The 14,819-nt window shown below is 31.0% G+C and overlaps 1 long non-coding RNA gene across 1 annotated transcript; it reads right to left on the reverse strand.

The window, feature by feature from the left end:
- Nucleotides 1-12,396: 12,396 nt before the first annotated feature.
- On the reverse strand, nucleotides 12,397-12,648 carry LOC136979265 (uncharacterized). The gene is made up of 2 exons (XR_010881364.1): nucleotides 12,593-12,648; nucleotides 12,397-12,518 (listed from the first exon to the last, which is right to left on the reverse strand). It is a non-coding gene; the product is annotated as an uncharacterized lncRNA (long non-coding RNA).
- Between the last annotated feature and the right edge of the window lie 2,171 nt (nucleotides 12,649-14,819).

Raw genomic sequence — 14,819 nt, forward strand, 5'->3', positions numbered from 1 at the left:
ATACGCATATTTAGAAAACACGTCGATAGTTGCTAATAAATATTTTATTCCATTATTATCTTTCGAAAATTGTCGAACATCCATAAGATCCGACTGGAGTAGTTCTCCTTGATATAGCGCTTTAGTTTTACGGCGGCTATAATTTTTTCGTACGGGTTTATGCAACGTATACGTATCTTGAGTCGATAGCCATTGTTCGACGGTTTTTCTAGGCAACTTTGTCGCTTTTATTAGTCTTGTTACGCCGCCAAACGATGCCGGATGAGATGGATTATAATAAATAGAGCTTAATAATCTTTCCATGAAATATGTTTTCTTTTAGACGAGCCAATCCGTTTAGGAATTTTCGTAGACGAAACTCTTTTTTTCCTTCCGCTAGTAATTGATCGTATGAGAGGCGGCGGAATCGATGGCGTTCGAAAACGAAGTATGGGCGATTCTTCTATTCGTAATCGACTCGATAGCGCCTTATTTCCTATCCATTCTCTAGGAATATTAGATTTAATAATCGCTTGATAAAATTCGTTAAATCCAACGGGCACGATAGAAGATTTTCGATTGCGCATTAAATGCGACATCAGATCCGCGATATGGGAGTTAATTATCGGCTCATTATTTACCAGAAATTCTCCTTTTTCGTTCCAATCGTATTGATATTGCTTTAGTAATTGAATGATATGCGGAACATATTTTTGATATCCCAGCGGGACAGAAACTGATATCTGATCTTCGATAGTCGCGGTTTTGTCGGTTCTAACGATGGTTGCGATTCTTCGATCGGTTCTGATACCATCGAGACTCGAATCGGTTCTTTCGGCGCATGAATAGTTTGTTTAAATCTCGAAATTAGTTGACTTAATAATTTAACTTTAAAATCGTCCGATAAAGTACTTTCTTCTAATAAATCTTGGATATTATCGTGCAATCGTATTTCCGGTTTTTGCAGTTGATATTTAGGTACTAATTCGGGAGGTACTAACGCCATTCGTTGAGCCATTTTTTTTATAATCCAAAAATTCTTTTAGCTAATGATATTATTGGATCTAGAATCGTGCCTAAAAATCCTCCCGATTGATTTATCAAAATCTTCTTTTTTGCTTGGAGACCTATTTTTTTATTTGCGAGTTTTCGAATACATTTTTTATATTTTTTTAATTTATTAATGTTTACCGGTACTCGGCCTTGCAGCATATTATCCATATATTGCCTTTGCCAGCACATTTAACAAATGATAATTTTTTCTGATATTCTTCATTTTTGTGGAATATAAACCCAATACACGCCTTGGTTGTCGGGAAAACACGAATCTCGTAAACACAATTCTTTATCGGTCGACGGATGGAAATCGATAAACAAATAACCGTACGGTTTGGATGTTGCGCTTAAATATGCGTCTTTGAAGTAGGGCATTTTGCCTATAAACGCTTGACGAGCGAGACAGTTGATTTGGCTTTCATCTCTATTATTCTTAAATAAAATCAAATAATGAGTATTTAAACTAATATCTCTCATTACTTTACTACGAGGAAATAAATTCTGCATTATCAATATAACGCTTATATTTTTATGATGCGATTGAACGGTAAATAATTCCGCAATTTTTTCGGTTATAGAATGCATTAAATCGTCTATAATTATTAAATCTACATTTTCGTCGATACTTTCGGGAATACCGCATTTAAAATGAATATTTTTCTCTTCCACGAACCAAGGTTGATACATCGAGTAACACCATAAAATGCGATTTAATCGTTTTTCGTAGATATTTTCGTGTAGCATTTTCCGAACTAATGAAGTTTTTCCAGATTGAGACGGACCCACGACGATACAACTGGACGGGTGTTTTAAACGCATTTTCTGCACAGTAAGTTAAATTCGTTCTTTAATAATTGTACACCATTATATTTGTGAGGCAATCCGTCAGTCGAAAATCTTCGAATGTCGTATACAGTTCTTCCAGCATTCGTACATTTATGTAAATAAAAGTTTCTACCTAAATGTAAAGAATATTCGCAAGTAGTGTTTTTTATATTAATTTCTTTAAAATTTGATCCTTTTAATAAAACTATAAAAGAAATTGTTAGCGAAAATATTTCTATACAGCTTATAATAATAAAAGCGACTACTATTTTGCGAGACATGATGATCTAAAATAGCAATTAAAACCGAAATAACTGCTTATTAAATAAAATCAAAAACACTACTGCACATGCGCGAAAACATAAAAACCACAATCGCGAATTTAAAAATTATTTTATTCGAAAAGATGGCGAGGTATAGAGACGATGTACCCGAGATTCGTTGGACGGCGTTTTACCCCATCAACGAGAACTTATTAGTTCCGTACGCATTCTCTAGAACCTCCTTCCCTTGCATCGAGTTGGCAGAAAAATCGGCTAAAACTCAACAGTTTCCTCCAACTACTAAAATTCTATACTCAGTAGATTTTCGCCCATGGTTTAACCCAAAAGTGAAACAGATCCGATGGATACTGACAGCGAAAGAATCTCCCCATCATCATAGCGTACTCATTCAAGAGAAATCCGACAAAATCTTTACCAACTTCGACGAATGCGCTTCCCACGCTCTAGAAAACGACCCTCATTGTGGACAGACTGAAAATAATATTCCAAAAATGTATTTTGAATACGAAATTAAAAAATAAAATTGCATTTTTTTTCTCAAATTTGTGTCTTGTTTTATAATTTTTTTCGTCAACAGATGACGCTACATAAAACAACAGTGCACATGCGCGAAAAAACATAAAAACCAATCGCGAATTTAAAAATTATTTTATTCGAAAAGATGGCAGGGTGTAGTGACGATATGCTACTTGTGATTCGTTGGACAGCGTTTGTTCCATTGAAAGAGAAATTATTAGTTCCATACGCTTTCTCTAGAACCTCGTTTCCCTGCATCGAGTTAGCAGAAGAATCTGCCAAGGCCGCGGCTAAAGCTCAACAGTTTCCTCCGACTGTTAAAATTCTATACTCTGTAGATGTTTGCCCTCGATTTAGACCAAAAACGAAACAGTTCCGTTGGATGCTGACTGCGAAAGAATCTTATCATCATTTCAGCCTGGAAATTTTAGAGAAATCCGACAAAACATTCGAAACTTTCGAAACATGTTTTTCCGACGCCGAGAAGCACGACCCTCATTGCGGACCCGAAAATAATATTCCAAAAATGTATTTTGAATACGAAAGTAAAAATCAATAAAATTGTATTTTTTTTCTCAAAAATTTTGTGTTTTATTTAATAATAATAATACTGCAAACCATTAATTGTAAATAATATATATTTTTTTAAATTCGTTGATCTAAAACAAATTGTAGCGTCAAAAAAAAATTCGAGACCTAAAAAAATTATAACGTAATAAATTTGTTGACCTAAAAAATAAAATGGGTGTGTGGGAAAAAATTCGCGGGCCAACGTAATAAATACGTTGACCTAAAAAAATGGGCGTGAGAAAAAATTCTCAGACCAACGTAATAAATACGTTGACCTAAAAAAATGTGCGTGAGAAAAAATTCTTCAACCAACGTAATAAATGATCACGTGAAAAAATAATTAATTCTGTTAATAACGATATTTTAAAAAACGTGTCGCAACACGAAAAAATATATAAAAGTTCGAATAATATTTATAAAAAAAACATGTTGCAACATGAAAAAAAATATAAAAAGCTCATTTGTCTAAACGATTGCATCATAAAAAAAGCTTATTGGTCTAAAACAAAACTAATCGATTGCATCATACAAATTGATTTCGTCATATAAAGCGCTACAAACTAAAATTAAATTAGTATTATATTAATATCGGAAGAAGACAAGTCGTATAAAATGGAGAAAAGAGAAATAGCCTTGCTCTCTGACGAATTAAATTCGTTGGTTGATTGGAAAGATTTCTCTAAATTAAATTTAACGGAAGACATAATAAGACGACTTCAAGATAAAGTTGATTGGGATATTATTTCTGAAAAAAATCTTAGTGATGAATTTATTGAAGAATTCCAAGATAAATTAAACTGGAATAAAATATGGAAAAACAGACATTACTCTCCTACTTTTTTAAACAAGTATAATCATCGAATTAATTGGGATGATGTTTGTCGTTATCAGCAGTTAACAGAAACATTTTTGAGTGAATATTCTGATAATCTAAACTGGGATCTCGTATCTCAATATCAAAAATTGAGTCCACAATTCATTATAAGTTTTAAAGATTCACTCAATATGGCGCTTGTTTGTAAATATCAGCGATTAACCGAAGAAACTATTAAAGAACTTGAAAACCATGTGGATTGGGAGATTATTTCAGAATATCAAGATTTATCCGAAAAATTTATGAAAGATTTTAAACATAAATTGGATTGGTGTAGTCTCATCAGTAATCAGAAACAATTATCGGCCAAATTTATAACTGATAATTATCAATTTGCTCTAATTCGTGTTTTGGCAAAAATATGTGAAAGACTTTAATTTTTTTAAATATAATTAATACATTTATACATGTATTTTGTATACTTACTTCTTAATTGATGTAAATGTTTTTTATTTCAATAAAAAAAATGAAATGAATTGAATATTTCTATTGTATTTTTTTTTCATATGCTACATCATTTTTTAATTACTTAACACGAATCGCTTATAATGTATACTCCTTCCTACGGTGTTGGCCTCACATCCGGTTCGTTCGCTCTTTTACAAAACGAGGTCAAATCAACTCCCCCCAACAATATAAAGACGGGAGGTTTACTTTCTTTAGCTAATTCTTTATCAAGTTTTTTCTCTGCACACGAAAAATATTATTATTTGAAGAAGGAGAAGAAAATCAATAGAAGGTAAGTTTTTTCAAAAAACTTTATATAAATTTTAAATAATAGATATAAGAATATTTTCGCAAGATTTTTTTTTCGAGAAAGATGAGTGTCTAGGCATTAACTCAATTTAAATTCTTTAGGTTTTTTTAATATTCGGAATAATTTTAAGCTAATGCTTCCTACAACTAACTCTTAAACTTTTTTTAATAACCTTAATTTGCTTTTATAATTTCAATCTTAAGCTTTTTTTTTTCTTGCAAATTTTTTTTAAAAAAAACTGCTTTCAGTTTTTCAAAATTTCTAATTTAGACTATTTATAATAAATATGCATCATAATATTTATTGTTTTTTAGATGCCCTACTATGTTATAAATCCTACTGAATCCCACTCTACCGAAGTTTAACGACGTTGGTCATAAAAGAACTTCACGCATTCTATGGAGCCAATTGTCATATCTTATAATTATTTTAAATTTCATTATTTTTTGTTCTTATTTCTAATAAAAAAGAGAGAGATGTCGTCGTTTATTTAATCGTTGATGCCGCACGAAAAAATATATAACGTAAAAGAATCGATAAAAAGCAAATATCGCGATTCGATTAGCGAGGGTTTGTGTTGTTTATTTTTTAAATACCTATGTAATTTCGAAGAAAAAAATATATTAAAAAAATTGAAGTTTAATATTTTGTTGACAGATGGATTCAGCTTAACCAAAAAAAACTATATCTCTCTTAAATATTAAAGTTATATATATAAATATTAATTCTCTAAAATAAGGGAATCAATATTTTAAGTTCTTAAGAGCTCTATATATATATATATATATAAAAAAAAAAAAACTCAACAAAAAATACGTATATATATAAATCTCTTAAAGTTATATATATATAAATATTGATTTTCTTAAGACGTATAAAAAACAGCGAATCTCTACGTATATATAAAAAACCGACCTATATAAAAACAACGAATCGATAGAAAAAATATTTTGTCAACATTTGGTGCCAGCTTAACAAAAAAAACTTATATATAAAAATAAAAATATATAAATATAAAAAAATAAAATAAAAATATTGATTCTCTTAAGATGAGTTAACAAAAAAAACTTATATAAAGTATACTAATAAAAGAAAGAAAAAATCGATGAAAAAAATATATATATCGTAAAAGAATTGATAAAAAGCAAACAACATTCGTGATCGTCGTCGTTTATTTAATCGTCGTAGTGACACATTAATTTGTCGACAGATGACGCCGGCTTAACAAAAAAAATTTATAAAAATAAAAATATATAAATATATATAAATATTGATTCTCTTATATAAAAGTAAAAAAATATAAATATAAAAAATAAAAATATATATAAAATATAAAAATAAATAAAAGAAAGAGGAAAAAATATATATATATCGTAACGAATTTAATATTTTGCCAACAGATGGCAATGGCTTAACGAAAAGAAAAATATCTTAAATATTAAAGTTATATATATAATAATATTAATTCTCTTAAATAAAGAAAATATTGATTCTCTTAAGAGAGATAGATCTAAGACTCGTCGTATTGTAAAGAAACAAAAAAATAACAATTTAATATTTTGCCAACAGATGGCACTGGCTTAACGAAAAGAAAAAATATCTTAAAGTTATATATATATATATATATAATATTAATTCTCTTAAATAAAGAAAATAATATTGATTCTCTTAAGAGAGAGATCGTAAAGAGAAAACATCGTAAGACTCGGCGCGGCGCGGCGTATTCTAAAAACGCTCGCTCACATTTCGCGGTGAAGTATATCCGAAGGGGCAACAAAAATGGGCGTGGTTTTAATGTCTACGAGAGCTTTTGCAATGCAAATATCGTAGAAACGCTCGAACGATTCAACGGTTTTTGCCATTTTTAGCCCCTGGTGGACGTCTTTCCCCCGAAATGTAGAGCGATACTGGAATAAAAGTTATAAAGTCTTAAAAGTTTAACAAATTATCCCAAAGTCTCTCTCCCTAATACTACTTATATTTAGTATAATATTTTGTTTCTAAAGTTGTTATTTTAGTGGGTGATTTCATCTTGTTGGTAAAAAATTGGCTAAAAGTGAAAGTATTTATGCTCTAAGTTTATTAATATATGCGTTCACTTTCGCTACTCCCCATGTTAGCCTACGGCATCAAAGTCGCGTCTTATCTGTCCCCCTCTATCTTTTTTTGGCTCAGCCTTTGTCTGCCAGGATCAGATCGTGGCAGAACAAATTGCATCGAATTCTTCCATCTTTACTGCAGAGTTGCAGGCTATTTATCTAGCCTTAAAATATGTAATTAGGAAAGGGCATCGTTGCTGTGTTATTTACACTGACTCAGTTAGTGCACTTTAGGCTTTGATCTCACATGAACCTAGTTTTCACTGTATAGTGATTAAAATTCGCAAACTGTTCTGCCATCTTATTGCGAGTAATATTTTTGTAAAATTTTGTCGGGTCCCGGGCCATGTAGGTATAAGAGGGAATGAAGAAGCTGACGCAGCTGCAAAGTCAGCAAGTCCTCCTCAGCATAGAATGTTTATTGAAGGAGGTGACTTGAAGCTGGTCGTTAAAAAACGAGTAGCAGAGAGATGGCAAAATGTGTGGAATGAGCAAGTCCACAATAAACTTTACGAGATCAAACCTATAATAGAAAATTGGACACACAACAAACAGTATGACAGGAGATCCGAGGTCATTCTTACTCGTCTGAGGATTGGACATACTCGGCTTACTCATCAATACCTTTTGAAGGGTGAAGACCAGCCAGTATGCCAGTATTGCAACTGTACTTTAAGTGTTAAACACATACTTTGCAACTGTGTTGCTTTTGACCAGAGTCGCAGACAGTATTTCGGAAATGCAAATCTGAGACAGATTTTGGGCCAGAGGCCAAATCTTGATAAGATAATGAACTTTTTGAAAGTTATAAATATTAATTGAGAGATTTAAGTTAACTAACTTATTTATTTATTTATTATATATTTATATTTGTGTTGTTCTGTTTGTTTGCACTTGTTTGTGTTTTTGTGTTGTTCTGACGTTTTGTGATATATATATTTAGCTTGGTTTATTTTATTATTTGTCATGGCGCAGCATAGCCTGTATGGCTCTTGTGCCAAAAAACTAGAACTAACTAACTAACGTGGATTTAAAAATATTTTTAAATGTATTTTTGATGACAGTCTCAAAGAACATCAGTTACTCTCTACGTTAAGTATATATGAAGGCTTTTTACGACCTCTGTATACACCCAGCATAAAGAGTGACTGATCTTCTTTCAGACTGTCGAATTCCAAAGTTATAAAATCATATGTATAAAATTTAAAACTTAGAAATAATTTAAATTAAATTATCGAAACATGAGCTACACACACACAAAGCATATGCTCTGAACATGTCCATTTTTTTTGCATTTTTCACACCGTCGTCTGGATTTTCGATCTCGTCCTTTACTCCATAAATAACAGACTGAGTGCCAGATGGTCTTGGTTTAGAGATCTGGACATCTGTGTGTTTAAGCAGAATACTTGCTCTTTTTATAAGATCTTTTTGGTAAATTTTCTAGGTTAGATCTCCTTTCTAATTGAGGTTTTATGAGCTCCCAAGCTAGATTTTCTAAAAACTCTGAACGTCTGCAAGTTTCTTGAGAAGCAAATTTATGGTATTTAAATATACAAAAGGCGTTTGTTTGTGTTTAGCAAATTATAGAACAAGACTATTGGCCACCTTGTTATTCTGGCAACAATGTTTTTTCTACACAGTTGGTCTACAAGATCTACTCCTGTTTTAGTCATGTTGTAGAAAGTTACTATTTCTGGCTTTTCTGCTTTTCCTGTGGATTCATCTATTTTGTTATCAAAGTGCATTGATGAAAGCAAAACTCCAGTGCTATTTTTCTTTGGGCAATATGATATTATTGAGCAACTACACTGAAAGCTGAATATTGAAGAGTTTTTTGCGCGATTTCTGTTTGGTAAAAATACTTTTGGAATATCCTTTTTGTTTTTTCTCATAGTACCTACATACAGTATTGCTTACGCAGTAAGGCTTGTACCTACGTAAGGCTTCAAAGTTATTGTGTATGCAGTTTTCACGTCGCACAGGGCAAACACTTTTATCCCATACCTCGCAGGTTTTTTCGGCATGTACTGCCGAAATGAGCACTTGCCCCGAAAAGCGAGGAGCTGTTAATCGACAGTGAGATACTCGCTTGGGGTGAAATATTTTCTAAAATTAGAAACCAACATTTCATGCAATTTTCTGATAGGAGCCAATTTGTCTATTTTTTTTTTCTTTCCTCTCGGTCGTGAATGTCATCAAAACGTATACATCTTAACAAAAATTGAAATCTTTTCTCACTCATGCATAAGTAGCAAGCTTCAACCCCATTCTTTTCAGAATTATTCGACAAATTGTTTGCATTTTTGCGGAGCATCGTATACTTCCTATCAGGTACAATAAGCCAAGAAATTCTCTTATTTCTAAACGGTCAGTGTCTTCTGCATTTTTTCCTGGGCAAATTTTCCTGTTGTTTTTTATATATGTATTTGTAAATTTAACGATTAAGTTTATAATATTCACGTCCAAAAAAAAATAAAAAATATCAATTTCTTTGTTACAATTACGTGCCTCATTTTTAGGACCAGGTAGATGAGTTATGATGTTTCTTGATCTTGTTATAACTCATTTAGGTGGTGCTTCTTTATACCATTTAGTAACTCTGTCTTTTCCAGTAAAATATGTTTTGTTTACAGATGGTTTATCTTCAATGTCTTCGTCCTCTTCTAACTACTGTTCTGAGGCAGTGTCGTGATCACTTTCTGTTATTATGTTAACTTCCCCAGCATTGGACTCATCCAGGTCATAACAGGTTTGCTGATCTTCAACCTCCTCTAGCCAATTAAGAAACTGCTGAGGATCTGTCGAGGGAAGGGTTTTGGCTTTTTTACTTTATATTGCCATTGTAACTAATAGAAGAAAAATGCATATTAAAACAAAAAGATTCTATATGAAAAATGTGCTGAATTTGTGTAGTAATATGTTCTTACTTAGTAACCTGTAAAAAAGTTTACATTTTATAACTGAATTTATAAAACCTATTACAACAATTTTATGTCACGTGTACCGTAATGTTGTCTACAATTAAAAAATTTTTTATACATGTTATTTAGACACGTCTATATTTTTTCAAGTGTAAAATAAGTAAAGTGCAGCGTTTTAAATCAATGGAAAGCCATAACACGACCTATAATTTATAATGCAGATGTCTTGTTGGGGGGGAGGAGTGGTTGCTATATTGAAATGTAGGTCAAGTATCTTTCTGCTGAGAAACGGCACTGTCTAATAATTTTATTATTTTTAATTACATTTATATGTTATCTATATAAGTTTTTTACAATAATATACTAGCAGTAGACTGTATAACCAATAATTATTCTATGAACCATTTATAGCTCTCTATTTTTTTTATAAAGTCTTTTCCTCATTTTATGATCAGAAGGTGTTTGTTTAGTATTACATAAATAAAACATTTTTGTATATATATAAAGAACTTTTATCAGAGAAATTGGCAAATTAAATGCAAAAATATATATATTATGTATTTGATAACTTTTAACATAAAATAATGTTAAAATTTACAAATAAATGAAGTGCATGGCAAAACTGAAATAAATTTCATTAGTTTGATAATTTAGATGTGAAAAACTAAAAGGAATTGCAGTCCCATGTACACACAAGAACACTTTACGTAATGTGTGTCTTGAATGTGGTTTAGATGTGCATCAATATCGGAAGGGAATTATTTGGACAAAAAATTATCTATTTACTTATATGTCAGTCTTCTATCTATATTAACTGTTAAAACTGTCTGAAGAAGAACTACAAAGTTCGAAAACGTTAACGGAAATTTTTCGTTTTGCGTCTAACACCGGTAAAAGGTTCCAGAAAGTGTTAGAACTATTAAAATGTTAAATGAATTTATAAATGTATAAAGCGCAAAGTAGGAAATACGAATTACTAACATATACCAAAAAAATATCTCAGGCCTGATGGGAGTTATAAAGTCTGAAACATAATTTTATGTCCTACAGCCAGTGGCGTAGCTACAGGGAAGCAACTGGAAACAGCTCTTTAGGGCCCCCGGCTTTAGGGGTTCCTTTAAAAATTTTATATATAAATAATAATTAAATATATGATTTATTTATTCAACTTCTTTTTGTTTACAAATATCGTTTAGAAATATTAAAATATCAAATACATTTATTTATTTAAAATTAAATTATAACTGTCAAAACTGCATTATTAAATACGCATCCACGTAAGCTGCTTACTGTAATATATAATCAATGCTGTAATTCAATGACTAAAAATATTTAAAATGTAAAAATTTGTTTTTTTTTTCCAAAAATGACAGGTTTTCTGATAATTGTGTATAAGATAAAAAAAGAAAATAAATATAATTATTTTTACCGATTTTTATACAATAATAATAATAATAAAATGTATTGACTGTATTCAATCATCCATGCTTTATACGAAAAAACATCGCATAAACTGCAATGTGGGATAAATTTAGTACGGTTGGGGGACGGAACTTGAATTTTTGAAGATTTTGGCATACCTAATGTTTCCAAATTGTAATATGAAATAGCGACATTATAAATTTTTGATGTTAACTTTAGATAATTTTTTTCGATATTTCCCTCCTTATAATAAAATGTTTGGTATTTTAAAAATAAATTATATAAAATTTTGCATACATTATTACTGTGTTCCCAATTTTTACAATATTGTTTTTTATTATAGGCTAAATATAAGCCATGTAAATTGTTGGCGAATCTTACATGTTTTTTATTAATTGAACTTAAATTTTTAAATGTAATTGATTCATTATAAAAGTCAATTTTTTGAAGTTCGTTTGAGTTCCGGGCCACAAACTTAAGCTTCCTACATAAAGGTACATATTAAATGGTACCTCCATATCACAGATTGTGAACGCCTTAAAATCTATCAAAACTTTTCGGGAGTTGAAATCTATTTTATATTAATATGAATGAATTAAATAAATATGTACAGTACATTATAAAGAAAACTATGTTTGTTAGTAGTAGTGGTTTGGGCCACTCTAATCACAAAATTCTCATAGGATAACATGTATGAGTAGCACTAATCACAAAAATTTCAAATCTCGTACAATAACATGTATGTCCCACTCTAATCACAAAAATTTCCGCACGCGTTCTAATAACAAAATTGTTAAGTAAATAAATTTTCAGAGACACGTTTTTATAAATTATTTTTTATTGATCGAGTAAGTGTAATAGAATTTATTTTACCTTGTCAACTTGCTAAGTGGAGCACTAAACAAATTGACTAGGTAAAATAAATTTGTATTACAAAGAAATTTAAATCGCCTCGTCCCAGCGAAGACGTCTTCGTTCCACTCGATTGAGGATGGTTTCTTATCTACAAATAAATATTATTTGAGTACATATAGTAATTGCATACAAAACAATATTCGGATTCGTTTTGTGGCTCATCTGTAAGTTTTCTAAATAAATATATTATTTTAAAATAAGCACCCATCTGTAAGTTTTATCTAGAAAACATCTTTGTAAATTATTTTACTCACCATTAGCAGGCATGATTTTTTCTCGGAGAATACATTTAAAGAGCTAAACAGGAGAATAAAAATATTTTAAACAATGGTTGTCACCGGTTTTAACTAAATAAATAAAAGTTAATTTACACAATGCTTCAAAATTATTGGTTTGAAGCCGATGCTCGAAAGGTTCTCGGCCACAACCGGGCGCGTCCGGGGATCCCAGGGATCTGGTGTATCCCCGGTATCTCCTGGCCACCGAGGAGGCACTATCTCCTCCTCGGCCCACCATTCTGCGTAGCCGCCTGTTCGCTCCGCATCGGCACTTTCTATAGTTTTTTTCACTAATTTGAGCATGTCTCTTTTCATCTGCTGGTCTTCATTCTGTATATAAATGATCTTATTGTTTAAATTAATATAAATATTTTATCGCGTTGTGTATATAGAAATAAATTATCTAACCGTCTTTCCTGCCGTAATTGTTTTAGCTATAAAATTCGAATTGTAGACTTTTCTTCACAAATCGCCTGCTATTTTTTTTCTCCGTGGAAGGACTATGATTTCAGAATATTCCGATCGTTTTACTCTTTTTATAGCCTGCTCCACGCAGTTTCGATCGACTGTATCTCTATTCTAAACATTTTATTTAAAATTATTTTTAATAAAAATAATAAAACGCTTACCATTATCAAGATGACTGTTGAGCTTACCATTGTCAAGACGAAATTCGGAGCTGTGAAACTCCCCGGTTTGCGCAATTATTTATACTCATTTTATTTTCCTTTAGGTTAATTTTTTATTGCGTTGTATATTAAATATTCTTCCTTGTACAATTTATCATTCTCGAACACGCTAAAGTTATTTCCGTAAACAAGATCTATGTTTCTCACAGGCTAAATTCTGGTATGTCAGATATTTATTTTTGTTAATATGGTCTTCGCAACAGCTCCAAAAATGAAAGGCTTTGATGGCATAAACGAGTATTTGCAGGGAAAATGTCTAATGTTTTTAAAAAAGGCGATATGTATTATTAGAAAGTGAGCTTTCAAAGGATAGTTGAAAATATTGTGTGTAGAAGAGAATGATATTACGTAAGTAATTTATGTCATATTTGTAAGGAAAAATTTAATGATGATTACCAGACAGACAACTAAAAAAACATTTTCCTGAGTTATGATTCCCATTTCTTCCAAATTAAATTTACATTTAATTATTATAAATTTATCTCTTAATTCTATTTTAACTAAGAGGCTTAAAGTTTGCTGACACAACCCAGTTAGATTTTTTCCTGGTGAGGCTCTGTCCAGGTTGAGAACTGCGGACTTCCTAGTTCTAACCGACACAATCTGGTCTGCCTCCTGCTCTGTCATATACTGGGAACGTCTACTGCAATACAACATGTTGTCGGATGACTGTAAGAATTTATTATTATTTTTATTAATAAATAGTATGTAATTTAGAAAATGATTTTAATGCGAAACAGAGTTTTATAATTAATTTAGATGAAAAAAAAACTGGCATTCTTTGATGGAAAAATCTGTTTTTATTATGACAGTTACGGAATTAAACCATCAAAACCGAATATTATTAATTTTATAAGACGAAATTCTAAAAATTGTTGCTGGAATAATAATGTTCATCAGAGTTTATATTCGATGAATTATGGGCTTTTCTATATAAAATGAATGTTTAAATGAATTGAGCATAACGGATAAAGTTTATAATGACAAATTTGTAAAAACATTTATTAATCACTGTTTGTATTTAGAGCGCTTTCTTACTGTAACGTATAATCAATGCCGTAATTCAATGAAAAATAATAAAAGCATTTAAAATATAAAAAATTGGTTTATTTTTTCGAAAATAAATTACAGTTGCCATATATCTGTGGATAAAAAACCCAAAATTAAAAATTAGCAAATAATATTATATTATAAGAATAAAATATATTTACTATGTTTGAACATATACGTCTTATATGAAAAAACGTCGCACAGCGGACAGTGGGCTACAAAACGAGCGTGTTTCGTGCAGATGTTGTTTAATGGCATGGCACCATCCTGCGGCCGACATTCGTGCGGATAGCTCGTCCCGTGAATATCACAGACCATTTCCTTCGTCCATTTTTTGGGAGGTGAGCAGCGGTGTGGATATTTTTTCAGGTGGTTCGGGCACGGAACTCTTATTTCGGAAGATTTCGGCTTATCTTCCGGTAAGCCGAAATCTTTTAGGTCGAAATATGGTATGTAAGTAGTAGTCAAATGAATAGCACTAATCACAAAATTCCCCTAGGATAACATGTATGAGTAGCACTAATCACAAAATTTTTGAATAAATACGTTTATAAGTTAGTTGATATTAATTTTTCAGAGTA

The sequence above is a fragment of the Centruroides vittatus genome, unplaced genomic scaffold, assembly GCF_030686945.1.
Source record: "Centruroides vittatus isolate TY-2023 unplaced genomic scaffold, ASM3068694v2 contig_60, whole genome shotgun sequence".
Lineage (NCBI taxonomy): Eukaryota > Metazoa > Arthropoda > Arachnida > Scorpiones > Buthidae > Centruroides > Centruroides vittatus.